The sequence below is a fragment of the Lactuca virosa genome, chromosome 7 (assembly GCF_052849685.1).
Source record: "Lactuca virosa cultivar CGN04683 chromosome 7, Lactuca_virosa_CGN04683_v6, whole genome shotgun sequence".
NCBI classification, from domain to species: Eukaryota; Viridiplantae; Streptophyta; class Magnoliopsida; order Asterales; family Asteraceae; genus Lactuca; species Lactuca virosa.
The window spans coordinates 67,104,921-67,118,197 of NC_136432.1; positions in this window are offsets into that span (position 1 = coordinate 67,104,921).

The following is a 13,277-nucleotide window of genomic DNA, read 5'->3' on the forward strand; positions in this document are numbered from 1 at the left end:
CACACGCTCCACTAACGACTTGGCAAGGTACAAAGTGTAATTTTATGGGCTAGCACCAATTTCACATTTTCCTAAAGTAACTAAGATTGGGAATTTATAATGTATAGTTACTTTATAATTCATTATACTTTTAACGAGTATTTAAAGTCGTATCCTACCCGTTCGGCTAACGACCCTCCACCGATCAAGGAAGCGGTGGGTGAGAGTGGACACCCATTAAGTCACCATTTTATAGGCAACAACCTTATACCCCCCTTATAGACCGACTTCGTGAATGAGGCCTACTAACGGTAAGAATGACATATTCTTATACATATCTATATAATAAAATTATAATAATAGTATAAGTGTTGATTTTTAAACTTTTTAAAAATCTAAGGTTTAATTTGGAATTAAAGTATTAAAGTGTAAGACTTTTCAAATTCCAAAACTTGAGGGCAAGATTTGAAACTATTCCAAGTCTCTTCAATTTGTAACTTATGAGTTTTAATGGTCCATAAAAATGAAGACTCTTCATTTTATGAAACCTCTTTAGTTCTTTAATCATAATTAAAAGAAGTGACTTTTGGTTATCCATAACTTGAGGACAAGTTATGGACACCATCATAGCCATTAAGATCATGAATTAAACACACATGGAGGTTACACATAATTCCTATGATCTTCTAAACTCATATGAACACAAATTCATGTCAAGCAATTTCAAGAAAATCATATAAACATATACAATACTTGAAAATTGATAAAAGTCATGTAAAATGGGTTAACATAATCATTATCATTTTGAAAAACAGATTTTACTAGTCCAAAACAGATTGGGATAATGATCTTAATCCATTTGCAGCAACAAAACTCGAAAAAACTGCCCAGCACGCTCCTACTCGCCAAGTGCATTATTCTACTCGTCGAGTAGGATGAATTTGTTCATGGACTCGGCGAGTCCTCCCCATGGACTCGGCGAGTCCAGTCGTCAGAGTGCAGAATTTTTCGGTTTTTAAGCAGTTTTGCATCAAGTATACAGAAAACAATCCTAGGCTCTGATACCACTGATGGGTTTTTGAGCATTCTAACACTTCCTAAGTGTACATGCAACCCTAATAACCTTGAATCTATGTTTTCTCTATATACATGAAAATTTCTTTTTCAAGGTTATTTCCTAACTAGCATGGTATGGGGATTACATAGAACATAAAACTAGTAGAAATACATACCTTGTTGTTGCTTGGATTCCTTCAAGACTTTGTGAGCCTAGAACCCCAAATGTTGTGCCTCAAATGCTTCACACAACACCACAAGACTTGGAATAACTTGATAGAATACTTCTAGCACTCAAAATCGGTTATGCCCTCTCTAGTAACACTAGGTCACGATTTTGCTAGCCATAGGGTTCCTTTTATAGTGTTGTCACAATTAGGGTTTACACATGAATGCCCTTAATTGTCATGACTCTTGATTTCTCATGACCCATGGGTTTGTAACTCCCATGGACTATCCATGGAGCTCCATATGGTTATAACCAAACCCATAAACCATGGATCATTAATCCACCATAAAAGAATTGATGATTGTCATAATCAACCTTGTATATTTAATTAGTCTCACTTTGATCACCAAATTAATACTAGATTAATACTTGATCAATACTAATTAAATAATACTATTATTAATATATTAGAACTTATAATATATTAATAATCATAAGTGCCTTATTCTCTCATCTAGTCTATCCAAGTATTGCAATGCCATGCAACCCAAATGGACCATGCCGGGTCGGGTCAAGTACATACCAAATAAAGTTATGGACTTAGATACTATATCCAACATCCATACCCACTATAACACACACGTCCCCCATCGCAATCGGGACCAGATCAATCGGAAACTCGACACCGAAGATCTCGAGCACACACCCCCGGAACACGTCTGTAGCATACACTGATCGCTCGTCGGCTATAGAAACTCGTAGAGGTCGACTCAACGCCTCTCGCTGAACACTGATGTGCCGACTGAACGCCGTCGACACAAATGATCGACTCGCACCCGAGTCAAATAACACTAAAGCGGGTACAGAACTCACAAGAAAAGTACCTACGCATAACATAATATAAACACAATATCACAAAATTAGCATAAGCAAAGAAAGAATGCATACCAGCCACAACATCGGGTGCTATGCGGACCTCCTCCGCGGTCAACTGGAAGGCTCTCCCTCGTGCCTTCGGCGCTTCGACCTTCACTGGCCGACTATCGGTAGCTCTCACTGCAGCAGGGGCAGATCCCGGAGATGCTCCCTGTGCTGACCCACGTAACTGCGGACACTCTGCCTTCTGGTGTCCGGTCTGGTTGCAGTGAAAACAGACTACGAACCCCTTGGGGCAATCCTTGGCCATATGCCCCTCCTTGCCACACTTGTAGCAAGACCCTGCTCTGCACACTCCATCATGACCCTTGCCGCACTTGCCCCAAGTGCGGCCCTTCTGGCTCCCAGATCTCGAATCGGCGGGCTTGACCCGCTTGGCTGCCGACTGAGACTGTGCCGGTCGCCGATCCCTCCCCTGAGACTCCGCCTCCTCCTTAGCCTGAGTCTCCAGCTCTATCTCCCTCTTCCGATCATTTGCCTGAAGCTCGGCAAATGTCTGGTACGACGAGTTCACCACGAACTCTCGTATATCCCTCCTCAAAACACTCAGATATCGGCTCATACGTGCCTGCTCGGAAGACACGTGCTCTGGGCAGAACATCGCCCTCTCATGGAACATCCTCGTAATCGCTGTAACAGACTTGGTACCCTGCTTGAGGGTCAGAAACTCCTGGGCCAAATGCTCCCTCTCTACCTGGGGAACGTACTCATCTCGGAACATAGCGGTAAACCTCTCCCAGGTTACCGCAGCGAGCTCAGCAGACGAATAATGTGCCGTCACAAGTTTCCACCAGTCCTTCGCGCCCAAGCGAAGCTGGTTCAGCGCGAACCGCACCCTCAGATGCTCTGGACAAGAACATGTGTAGAAACACCCCTCATTGTCAGAGATCCACCTCATCGCGGCTATCGGATCCTGCGTCCTATCAAACTCTGGTGGCTTCGTGTTGCTGAACTCCCGGTACAGCAACGCGTCACCCCCCTGCGGCCTGGCAGCAGCAACGGCTGCAGTGGCTGCAGCAACAGCAACATCAGTAAGAGCAGCATACCGCTCATCAAAAGTCTCAATCAATGTGGTCTTAATAGACCCGAACATCTCTGGAATCTCAGCGCGGATGGCAGCAGCTACCTCATCATGAATCATCTGGCGGAGCTCCTCATCGCTAACAACCCCCTCGCTAGTCCCTGGCCTGTGGCGTGTCCCAACCATGTCGTCTCTCTGAAGTACAACATAATAAATATCAGGGACTCACTCGAGTATACTCACACTCGATAACTCAAGTCTACTTACTCCTTAGTACCCAATGGATTTTTTTACTTAGGGTGCGCACTGCTCCGGTGTATTCAGTAGTACGGGCCCTATACTACCGTTCCCACCGCATCAGCATTCACTCTAAGTCCTCCTCCTTGGATCCCAAATCCCAAGTACTCTACTCTCCTTAACCATATGCTACTCACTAGCAGTTCTCTCATAAACTCCTCGCTGCTATCTAAACACTCTCTCAAGCATCCCTAGCAGCAAAACTCCTAGACTAAGGCATCACATATCAGGCCACTCTAGTCCTAATAAGAATACCTAGTCTACTCTAGCATGCATAACATAACTCATCATATATCATAATAAATATCATAACACTAGTTACAAGGGTATTTTGGGAAATCACAGTTCGGGCACTGGCTGATCGTACACACTGCTCTGCTCTGCTCTTTCAAAACATTTTACTCTTTAATAAAATTTTGTGAATTTTATTTTGAAAATCTCTCAAATCCTCAGTTTGAGTTCAGATACGCCCGAAGGTGCACCCCGAATCCCTCAAACCAAGGCTCTGATACCAACTTGTAACACCCAAAATTTTCAAACAAATTTTCACATTTTAAAAACACCTTATTTCATAATATTATAAAACTCATTGTTTCATACATCCAAACATAAGTCAAAATCCCAAGATCATATCATATATAAAACTCCGCGTGTGTGTGTACTGATCATGCCGGCGCCTTCCCGCGATCTTCACTAGTACCTGAAACACATAACACAAAACACTGTAAGCACAAAGCTTAGTGAGTTCCCCAAAATACCACACATAACACATACTAGCCACTCGAGGCTATAACTCTGCGGGCCCTTGGACCCTAACTCTGTAGACCCTCTGGTCCTAGCTCTGTGAACCTTTCGGTTCCAACTCTGATATATACTCTGATTTATACACGACATAAATCACATAGAAATAATGTGGTGCAACACATCACATAAATAGCATACAACAACTCTGTCACATTACTCTAATTACCTACTCAAGGTAAAGTATAGTGAGAAGACTCACCACGATGTCTCGGTAAATAGCTGACTCGGAAGAAGTGTGATCTAGCTTCCGCCTAATCACATAAAGTAATACTCTCATAAATACAACTGTACTCAACCCTAAAAGTCAACAAGGTCATCGGTCAAACTTTGACCCGACTCGTCGAGTGCACTAGGGCGACTCGGCGAGTCTACACGTGTCCACTGACTCTCTTAGATCCTCTCTTGGCACGTCGAGTACTTCCCTTGACTCGACGAGTTCCACCTGGCATGAATCGCGGGGCCACCCCGACTCAACTCGCCGAGTCTCAAGAACAACTCAGCGAGTTCCAACTTGAACTCGGACTCCTGACCCTCCCTGACTCACCGAGTCATTCCCCCAACTCGACAAGTCCACTCACTGAGTGATTAACGGGCAACCTTCATACTACTCGCCGAGTCTGTTCTTTGCACTCGGCGAGTTCATGCCATGCACCAACTCAAAACAACTTCTGAGATCAGATCTGTTCCATACAATCATAGATCTGGCCTCCCCAAGCATGATAATCACGTAAAGTTCGGACCTTGACACACATATAACATCTAAATGGTCCAAAATGATGATTTAGCCCCAAAAATGACATTCTAAGCTCATGACTCCCACAATGACTCATAAAGCTCCAAGGGTTAAGGTCTCTGGACCCCCTCGGGTCCAGATCCAGAACACAAACTCGAGAAGGGGCCAAATACTCCACTTAATCATCCTCTAAAAGGGTTAGAAAACCCTAACACTAAGAATCAACACCAAAACTGAAGAAGGTCCGAGAATAATACCTCAATACAATCTCTATGAGCTCAAAAACCACCAAAACCGCACCTCCTTCAGCTTCCTCTTGCCTTGAACACTTCCTTCTTGCAAAAATACCCACAAAAGTTCAAGATTTGCCTCTCCTTCCTCACAAGCACTCTAGATCACTTAGGGTTTCTCTCTGAGGGTTGATGGCCGCAAAAGACGGCCATAAGGACCTTTAAATAGGTCCCAAACCCGGAAAAATTAGGGTTTCATTAAACAGCGTGGACTCGCCGAGTCCACTCATGGACTCGCCGAGTCCGGTCATTAATCCGGATGAGAAATCGCGACCCTACTCGGCGAGTCTAAGCACCAACTCGCCGAGTCCCTCAACAAATTCCAAAATAAAATAATAAAATAATATACCTGGGAATCCGGATGTTACAAAAGGACCACAAGTATAGGATTCATTTTTATGGACTTATACGGGTAGACAAGTCCGCCTACAATTACTAGCTACAACTATCGTCTGATGAGTCGAGTTAGGCATTGTCGTTCGGTCATTATTCGCTAACGTGTCAAAAGGTTGGTGGCGACTTTCAACATTTTTTTTTCTGGTGCTGGTGCATAGAATCATGCGAGGAGTATTGATGCTTCAACTTGTGTTTTTGTTATTAATTATGTTTTGACCCTTCTCTTCGCGACTCTGACAATATGTAATGAATCTTGTTATAACGTAAGGCTTATTGTATGACTTATAGTGTGTAAAACTTTATGTGATTGTTTATAATGTTCAATGTATGTTATGACTATGATATTTGATTTATCGTCGCTCGCCCTGACGTTTCCGCCGTCGGCTGGGGGTGTGACAGCATGACATGCATAGTGGGTTCTCTTCCATTCTCTTGGATAAGCTGTCTCATCTCCTCCATCTATTCGGTTAACAGAGCCCTAACCATCGTTATCATGACAGGTTCAACTATCAGCACAACTCCAGGTGCACGCTCGATTACAAGGGGCTCAGGCTGCTGATTCTCATTACCGCTTTCTAATCCACTACGAGTTCTCACCATGCCGTTCTGTACACCAAAGCGAAGTTTAGTTTATCGAGACGAGAATATAGATAAGGAAGTTTATACGCATAATTCTCCTCGTCACTTTGAAAAGTTATATGTCAGTTCTAATACCGTAATTAAATGTGTAGAAACCTGAACACATAAAATTCCCTGATTCCACGTTGGTGACGTACCTTAATCCTAATAATAGAAATTTAAATAAGCAACCTAATACATGCTATGTACAAATCTTTTAGCACATTGGAGCAAACTAGGCATCTTATCCTAAGGTAAGTTAGTTCTTGTGTCGATTTATATGTACAATATAATAGGAACACATCTCATGATCATCGCTTAACATTCTAAGTTTAAGTCTAGAAATCCTCTAAATTCCTAGGTCACTTAAACTAATACTCTGATACCAACTGTTACATCCTCAATTTTTCTCAGCCAGAAAAGACCATTTTATTTATGCTTATTTTAAAAATAGAGTTTGTTTATAAATGCGAAAATTTTCCCAATAAAAGTATTTCCGAATAAAATGTTTTTCATTTATTTATAAAAGCTTGGGATGCCAAAAATGATAAAAAAAAAAAAACATAAGCATAAACGTAATCATTACAGGCCTTTACACTAACTCATTGCACTAATGGCCTATACTCCTTGAATCTCTCAGTAGGTTGTACCTTCGTACCATTACCTGTGATAATGGCATATACTCCTTGAATCTCTCAGTAGGGTTTTCAACGCACAATATTATTTTTATATTGTTATAAGTATATTTTAAAAATGCCAAGAAAATTTAATCCCGATTACCCATTCCCTTTATTCGCACTATTTGATCCTAAAATAATAATGTCAAGGGTCCTATCCTAAATGATCTCTGTAACAACGAGTAGGCGAAACTACTTCGGTGATTCCTTAGTATTGCATGTCTGTAAGGCAACCATGAGGGGGATAGATTAATCGAATAAACACACAATGCATACTACATGATAATATGATTTATTAACACCTATAGATTGCGATTCTGCCAATGTTCTACTGGACTGTCTAGAAGAGTCCATGGTCGTCATCAATACTATATTAGATGATTGCTCACAGTTGGTCATGGTTTCTCACCATTACATTATCTATGGTATGGTTTCTCATCACTATTCTATATCTGGCATGGTCTCTTACCATTATATTATCTCTAGTATGGTCTCTCACCATTATTATATCTCTGGCATGGTCTTTCACCATTATATTATCTATGTTCTCTTTCTCTTTACCCTTTTTACCCGATATAATATAAGTATAATAAAATACATATATAATTTATTGCAAGTAAAATCATGATCTCATTTAGCACAAATATCAAGAACGCATGTATTAAGCACGTAGGGCATTAAACAAATTAAATACTTGATATCTATATGTAAGCCGAAAGTAACTATGCACTCACTTGGTAAAAGTGGATGCCTCATAATTTGGCCAGAACTTCGCCTTGGTACAATATATTTTCCTCTTATATGACCTAGGTTCACATTACTAAGTCTTAATCTTAGTCTTATATTCCTGACGAGTGATGATAGTCTAGATTCCTCACTAATCCCAATGTCTACATCAAGATCTATCAAGTAAGGAACAACCAGGTAGGATCATATCGGAGGTAGGGTCCGTTTGGTATACATAGTATACTATTTCTGTTTGGATATCCCACTTTAAACACCTCACTAAATCCAACCTAGACATCATCCCTGTAAGTAGATCAATCAATATAATGACTTGCAATCACTGATAAATCTTAATTATAGGTTCATAATAATGACTATGACTATAATTAAAAGTTACAATTGAATAAAATAAGTGTAACTTAACATAAAGATTTTTTTGATGAAAATTAGGAAATTGCGTAGGCAGAATCTCAATCCGAGAGCTCTATATATAAGACGCTTTAAGGCCTCGCTAAAGTGGCCGGAAACTAGAAAGTATTGGGACTAGAGGGTGGAAGGTATTCCAGAGGATTCTGGGAGAAAAGTGTGAGAAAATGAGCTGCATTTTGAAGGTTTATATATGGCTGAAAAGCAGTGCATGCAACACACTCTGTCTGTGCGCGCCACATACAATGTTGTAAGAGGTGGCGTGGCAACTTCTAAGCATGAGCTCTTTCAAGCTCTCCCACCCCATGGCATTGGCTATCGGTAGGGTTAGGGATTTGACCCGACCATTCCACCAGGTCAGTGCTCTGTTGGCGAAAGTGCAAGCGGCGAATTTCACCTTGCTGGCTTCGGGACAAGAGCAAATTTCGAAGATAGACTTGATCTTTTCGAACCATCGAGTCAGGGCAATAACACCTCCATTGCCGTCGAAGGATGTGGGTTTTGCATTCATGAAGTCTTTATATGAGCAGTCCTTCTGGTGTCCCTGACTCCCTTCATGATTCTGGGGATGAGTACCACCTCCCGGCCCGCCAGATCCGCCAGGATTTATCTGTGACATCGCGGCAGCCACAACAGCAGTAAAAGCTGCATGAAACATAGCGGGATCGAACTGAGGAGGTGGTGGTGGTGTGTTGTCGTTCCTTCTGATAGGTCTTCGTCGGGGAGGCATCTTGTTCTAGAAGCAACCAAGAAGAAGAGGATGGTAAGTCCTTAAGATATGTGAAACAAGATATATCTCATCCTGATAATAAAGAAAATGTTCTACCATGCGATAAACACAGAAATGTTACTAATGCGAGAAAGTTATCGCTTAAAAAAGAAGAGGTAGCGACACTTGCAATGAATCTATGTACAGAATTTGGCTCTAGCTAAAATACTCCAATAGTATTTTATGTTGAATGTTTTTGTACTTGGTAAGTTTTAGGCTTGCTGTAACACCACAGTCATTCCTAAGCACATGTTGGTCATGTCTCGAATGAATATAGTTGATCAGGATATATTGACCCTAGACATGATTACATAACTACCCAGGTTTAACGGCAGTGTCCCAACATCCAAATACTTTTGTTTTGTTCTACTTATGATACTGACTCCGGTATCTAGGTATACTTGTATACTTTTTTATAAAAATACTTATATTTTTGAAAGTATACTTTTAGTTTAGATCACTTAGGCCCCTTAGTGTTTATAGTTGTATACCATGTAAGGTTCGGCATACTTAGTTCACTATAAACAATGGCTCTGATACCAATTTGTCACACCCCCGAACCGTCAGAACGGACGGCGGAAACGTCCGGGGGCGGGTGACGTCATGCGTAGTATCACAACAATTGTATCATAGTAAGCAAAGCAAACACAACCATTACATTACAATTTGATTATTTACATATGTTTGAAAACATAGTTTGTACATAAGAGTATATAACAAAAGTAAAAGACGTGACTCCAAATGCTCCGTCTTCTCCAAAAGTTGATAAAAGTACATGTCTATTGCTGCCCTGAGAATACAAGCAGTTTGAAAGAGTATCAGCATAAAGCTGGTGAGTTCATAAGCGTTTATGTTTTAGAAAACTATTCTTTATTGTTTCGAAAAATACGTTATGTTTCTCCTGAAAACCTTATATTTTCTGATGTAAAGAATGTTAGGTAAAAATGATTCTTTGATGTCTTTGAAAAGTGTTTCCCAAGAAAATCCTATATTTTCTTATGAAAGATGTTTGATTATCCATTAGTTATTTGTTAAACAGTCCGTTTATGAAAGGTTGAGTTATTCCAGGAAAATCCTATATTTTCCTTAGGTTGATGGTTGGTTATCTGTTTCTAGTCTGAAGTGTACAAGTATCTATCATACTTATATCGTTAGACGTAGTTTTCTTGAAAAACCCTGTTTGCTCCTGGTGAGGTGTATTAGTCTTATTACATAAATAAAACTAAAGAATACGAGATGAACTAAAATCCTAAGAGTATTACTACTAACTATTAGTAGTCAAATCGATTATTACTTTGAAATTATTTTACTTGTTTCATTATTACAAATGTAAATTACTGTTATCTAGGTTGTGAGTGTCATAACCGTACTTAGACTTGATATGGCATGTAGCGGGGCCAGTATCTTTTTATGACTTTGTCACCCTTGGCCTTATCGGTCCAACTATAGCTAGCAGCAAGGTGCGGGATAGTCAGTCCTGTATAGATCTATACACAATAATCACGTTCTCCCTACAAGAGATTCTGGTTACAAGTGCTAATCCTACACCCAGTTTCTGTGGGGGTGTTACCAAGGATGTGTCTCCAACTTTAGACTAACAATTTGTATGTAATAATACTGATAATCCTGTTTAAGATTTGTATGAATCCTTTATAAAATAACACATTTTACGATATTATTCACGAATTCGTTGCTTTAGTTTTGAAAACTGTTTCTACCAGTTGATTTCTTAATCGTTTGGTAAAACTGTTTTCTATGTTAAAAGCATTCTAAACATATAGTTATCTTAAGCAAAATAATATATTTTGAGCACAAGTTTCCTTGTACTTTTGCTTGTATTCCCCCTCTGAAAACATGAAAAACTCATAAAAAGCGTAGGGGTATGAACTCACAGTTTGACGTAAGATCCGAGCGTAAATTGCTAGGAATTGCTGAGTGTCAAATAAAGCCTCGGGCACAAATGGATCCTATTTAGCATGTAGAAGTACATATATGTATTAGGTGCAGGCATAACACTATTTGTTATGGAAAGAACCGCCTTAGGGACTAGGAAACACTTAAAACTAAGTGTTAGAATCACATGTGATTGAAGAGGGGAGTTTGTGGCCGTAATCAGGAGTGTACGTTCACGGGTTTACGGTCCATGGTTTTACGGTCTAATGACCTTACGGACATAGGGTTTACGGTCCATGAGTTTACGGTCTTTGGGTTTACGGCCCATGAGTTTACGGTCATTGAAGGGTGTACGGTCTATGAGTTTACGGTCATTGAAGGGTGTACGGTCTAAGGAGATACACTAGACCGTTAACACCTTTTGTTCATGGAAAAGTGACGATTTCAAGGCAAAACTCAAGAATTCTAACTAGATATAAGTATAAGAGGATGATACTTAGGATTTGAAGGCAAAGAAAGGTGTTTTCGGTCCAAAACACTAAGATGTTCTTGAAGATCTAGATAAAAAGTGAAATCCATGGATGAATCAAGAGTGAATCATGGATATAGGAAAAATTAACACCCAAAGGAAGGAAATCACTTACATTCTTGAGGATTTCTTGAGCAAACTCGAGAATTGTAGAGAGAGAGAGTAGAGAGAGAAAGCCTTTGAAGTATGTAAAGGGTGAAATGAAGGCCATATACTCTACATATAGGGTAGAGTTCTCGGTCAAGGGGGTGGGGTCCACCTGGCACTGACCGTAAAGTGGATTTACGGTCTACACGAGTTTACGACCGTAAACTCGTTCTGACCGTGAACTCGGTGATTTTTAAGGAAGTTTCAAGTTTTTCGCGTGATTACCGGTTTATTCCGAATCGTATAGAATTTTAATTATATCCCTAGTTGACTTACTTAACCCAAGAAGTTGACGGAAAATTTAATAAGATTAATTTTTTTTACGGGAGATGGGTTAAAAATAACGAGAGAAATTTCGGGTTGTCACACAATTTCGGTTTCTGAGCTATATACTTTGAAATTTTGAAAAATCATAACTTCCTCTCACGGAGTCAGATTTAGGTGTTCTCTATATGTACGGAATCGCTGTCACATATACTATAACTTTAATTAAGATTATTTATCCTAAATAACCTTCTATTAAAAGAAATCATTTTTAACGCTTAATATATCTTAATTGAGTAGCCCGAATATGCGGGTGTTACAAAAATAATCTTCTATCAAAATGTCATTTCATCGCTTATTATATCTTAACTTACTAGCCTGAAGTTGTGGGCGTTACAGTTTCTACTTTTAGCAATGTTTCCACCTTCTTTGGATTCGCTTCTATTCCTATCGTGGTTATGACGTGACCAAAGAACTTCCCTTTTTGTCCCCCAAATACACACTTCTTAGGATTGAGTTTCATGTTGGTTCGTCTCAACTGCTTCAGAGTTTCTTCTATATCCATTAAGAAGTTATCATCACATTTACTCTTGATTACCATTTCGTCGACATATACTTCTATATTCCTCCCTATTTATTGTCCGAACACTTTATCTACCAATCGTTGATACGAGGCACCTGCATTTATTAACTCGAATGGCATCTTTCTATAGTAGAACGTCCCTTTTTATGTATGAAAGGTTGTATTGTCTTCATCAGATATTGCCATCTTTACTTGATGATAGCCCTTTTATGCATCCAAAAAGGACTTTTATTTGAATCCTCATAGCAACTCAATCTTTTGTTCTATCTCTGGAGGGGATAACTATCTTTTGGGCATGCCTTATTAAGATCCGTGAAATCGATGCACATTCACATAGTGTCGTCTCCCTTTCTTACTAGTACTGGGTTGGCTATTCATTTTGGAAATTACGTAGCTCTCATGATCCTTGCCATTACTAAATCTTTCACCTCCTTATTAACTACCTCATTTCTTTCTTTCTCCATCACACGCTTCTTCTTCTTGATAGGAGTGTGACCTGGGTTGATATTAAGCCTATGCTCTATTAATGACCTGGGAATTCCAACCATTTCCTCTAGTTTCCATGTATATATGTCCACATACTATTTTAGTAGAGTGATCAAACCTTTTCGCAAGACCTCAGGCAAGTTCGTACCTATTTTTATCTTATGGTCTTCGTGTTTTTTTGTTGATAATGATTTGCTGGTACTTATAAATGAGCTTATTTCTTCTACGATTGGTTCTGCCACATCATGATGTATGGTATGGCTACACTCTGGAGGACATAGCGTTGTGCTTTGAACTATCATGATCCCATTATTGGAGGGAAATTTGATTAAATTATGCACCGTAGACGGGACTGCTTACAACTTTCACAAGCTCGTTCTTCCTAACAACAAGTTGTATGGGGATGGTGCCCTTATTATAAGGAATTCCGTTAGGATGGTTTTCTGCATGCCTCCTCTATAATCCTCAAATGTAAATG